Raw genomic sequence first — 3,569 nt, forward strand, 5'->3', positions numbered from 1 at the left:
CTATCTATCTATCTATCTATCTATCTATCTATCTATCTATCTATCTAATTATTTATTTATTTTTGCTTGTACAGAACATTTAATTGGATGGCAGGGAATGGAATTTTTGCATGGTTGCTATTTAAAAAAAAATCAGTATTCCTTTAAGTACAACAAACTTGTTGCGGTAGGCAACACACAGATCCCATTGAGAACTACTTTCAAGCATTGCTAATATGGTCACATGTCGACGTTCATGACGAGGCTAACTTTGCCTAACTACTAAGTAGATGCTTTTCTGACAACACTGTCAAGTACCCTGCATGTTATGTTGCCTCTGAACTCTGAAGTCCACACACTGCCTCCGAGAGCTGTATGCACTAATGTTTTCTGTATTTTCTGGCTCCCCTATTGCAGCCAATGGGTCGTTAGTTAATATGCTTGTACACATCACAGCACAGGTAGCTTCTAGAATTCCCAGCTCTGATGTTTCTAGGATCTGTGCACAGATTCATTGATATTCTGCCCATTGCAAGATGCAACTCAATTCTTTTATTGTGTTGGACTTACTGAATCGTGCCTGACAGACTATGGGAAAAGTGATCGTCACTTCTACTATTAGATTACTTAAGTGCTGGACTCCCTCCTTGGGTATACTTCTGTTTTCCCTGGAATAACACCTCTGTGGAGAACAAAGGCCCTCTGGTTTAGTCTTCTTTACTGACTATGGACAGGGTCTCTGAACTGTAGTTGAACTTTCTCCTTATCAGAAAATCTGAGCCAGAAGTATCCAAACAGGTCCTTTCCTGAGAAGATAATGTGAAACACAAGCCCAGACTTTTTAAAATATAGAAGTTCTGGCTTAATTTATTATGTAGCAATAGACAATGATACAAGAAAAGCCTTGCTGTAAAAAAACCTCACATTCTAGGAGTGCCTTTGTAATTGGGTAGCTGGCATTGTAAAGAGTGTCAGTGAGAGTCTAAAGCGACACAAATGTCTTTCTTTATGCTCATTTGGGAAATGCTCACATTTAACTATTTGCTAATATAATACAGATATATTCTAGGTTCTTTATCCAGGATTTTTGTTCATTTATTTGTGTATGTTTCATGCTGTGTGAATGTCTGTGTTATACACTGTGGTTAGTGTCTGTACTCATACACACACCTAAAAAAGCCAGAACAGAAGATACCAGATACCTTCATCTATTTCTGTCTGCCTTATTGCTTTAAGACAATAAGAAACTCACCATTGTGCTCACTTAGGCATCACAAATACTAAAATTGTAATGATACAGAGAATATTAGCATGGCCCCTGTGCAAGGATGACATGCAAATTCATGAAGCATTCCATATTTTTACCCAGACTACTACAACAGCAAAGCTATCAATCAACATAGATGGAGAAAACAAAATAGTTCATGACAAAACTCAACTTAAACAATAGCTACATAGCAACCCAGCCCTACAGAAAATACTAGAAGAAAAACTCCAATCCAACAGAAACAACTACAACCAAGAAAACATAGGATATAGATAGCGTCACAACAAAAATTAACAGAAAACAAACATAGAAACACAGTAACTCCACCAACTCCACAATAAAAGGAGCTAACATTCATTGGTTACTATTATCTATTAACATCAACAGACTCAATTCTCCAACAAAAAGACACAGACTAACAGAATGGTTGCAGAAACAGGATCCAACATTTTGCTACATCCAAGAAACATAGCTCTGCAACAAATATAAACACTACCTCAGAGTAAAGGGCTGGAAAAATGTTTTTCAAGCAAATGGATGCAGAAAACAACCTGGAGTAGCTATCCTAATGTCTAATAAAATAGACTTTCAACCAAAATTAATCAAAAAGGATGAGAAGGGGAGCTTCATTCTCATCAAAGGAAAATTCCACCAGGAGGAAATCACAATCCTGAACATCTCTGCCCCCAATACAAGAGCATCAGCATTCCTAAATGAAGCATTATTAAAGTTTAAGTCACACATCAATCCCAACACCTTAATAGTGGGAAACTTCGACACTCCACTCTCACCAAGGGACAGATTATCTAGACGGAAGCTAAATAGAGAAATAATGACACTTACAGAGGTCCTAAATCAAATGGACCTAATAGATGACTACAGAACTTTTCACCCAAACTCAAATGAGTACACCTTTTTTTCAGCACCTCATGAAACCTTCTCAAAAATTGATCATATACTTGGGTAAAAAAACAAGCGTTAACAGATACAAGAAGGTTGAAATAATCCCTTGTATCCTATCAGACCACCATGGCATAAAACTAGACCTCAACAACAACAGAAATAACAAAAAAACTACATACACATGGAAACTAAACAACTCTCTACTCAATGACAGCTTGGTCAGGGAAGAAATGAAAAAAGAAATTAGAGACTTCCTAAAAGTCAATGAAAATGAAGGCACAACATACCCAAACTTATGGGTATGTTGAAAGCAGCGCTAAGAGGAAAGTTCATAGCACTAAGTGCCTCCAGAAAGAAGTTGGAGACATCTTATACAAATAACTTAACAGCACACCTTAAAGCCCTAAGGGGGAAAAAAAGAAGCAGACACACCTAAGAGGAGTAGACTATTGGAAATAATCAAACTCAGAGCTGAAATCAATGAATTAGAAACAAAGAAAACAATACAAAAAAATCAATGAGACCAAGAGCTGGTTCTTTGAGAAAATCAACAAGATAGACAAACCCTTAGCCAAACTAACTAAAAGGTAGAGGGACACTATCCAAATCAGCAAAATCAGAAACAAAAAGGGGGACATAATAATAGACACTGAGAAAATCCAAACAATCATTAGTTCTTACTACAAAAGCCTATATGCCACAAAATTTGAAAATCTAAATGAAATGGACAATTTTCTTGATAGATTCCATTTATCCAAAGTAAATCAAGATCAGGTAAATAGATTGAATAGTCTTATATCCTCCCAAGAAAATAGAAGCAGTCATCAAAAATCTCCCTTCTAAAAAATGTCCAGGGCCAGATGGTTTTAGTGCAAAATTCTACCAGACCTTCAAAGAGGAGCTAACACCAATTCTCTTCAAATTATTCCACATAATAGAAACAAAAGGAACATTAACAAACTCATTTTATGAAGCCATAGTAACCTTGATACCTAAACACACAAAGATCCAACAAAAAAGAGAACTTCAGACCTATCTCTCTTATGAACATTGATGCAAAAATACTCAATAAAATACTTGCAAACCGAATCCAAGAACACATAAAAGATATCATCCACCATGGCCAAGTAGGCTTCATCCCAGGAATGCAAGAGTGGTTCAATATATGGAAATCCATCAATGTAACCAACCATATAAACAAACTGAAGGTGAAAAACACACGATAATTTCCTTACATGCCGAAAAAGCATTTGACAAAATCCAGCATTTATTCATTTTCAAAGTCTTAGAGAGATCAGGGTTACAAGGCACTTATCTAAACATAGTAAAGACAATCTACAGCAAGCCCATAGCCATCATCAAACTAAAAGGAGAGAAACTTAAATCAATCCCACTGAAATCAGGGACAAGACAAGGCTGC

The 3,569-nt window shown here is 36.4% G+C and overlaps 1 non-coding gene across 1 annotated transcript; it reads left to right on the plus strand.

Annotated features, from left to right (window-relative positions):
* The first annotated feature begins 1,235 nt into the window (after positions 1–1,235).
* LOC129688222 (U6 spliceosomal RNA) lies at positions 1,236–1,342 on the plus strand. Its single transcript, XR_008721879.1, has one exon. It is a non-coding gene; the product is annotated as a U6 spliceosomal RNA (small nuclear RNA).
* Positions 1,343–3,569: the final 2,227 nt, after the last annotated feature.

Source organism: Psammomys obesus, unplaced genomic scaffold (genome assembly GCF_907164565.1).
Source record: "Psammomys obesus unplaced genomic scaffold, mPsaObe1.curated_primary_1811, whole genome shotgun sequence".
Classification (NCBI taxonomy): domain Eukaryota; kingdom Metazoa; phylum Chordata; class Mammalia; order Rodentia; family Muridae; genus Psammomys; species Psammomys obesus.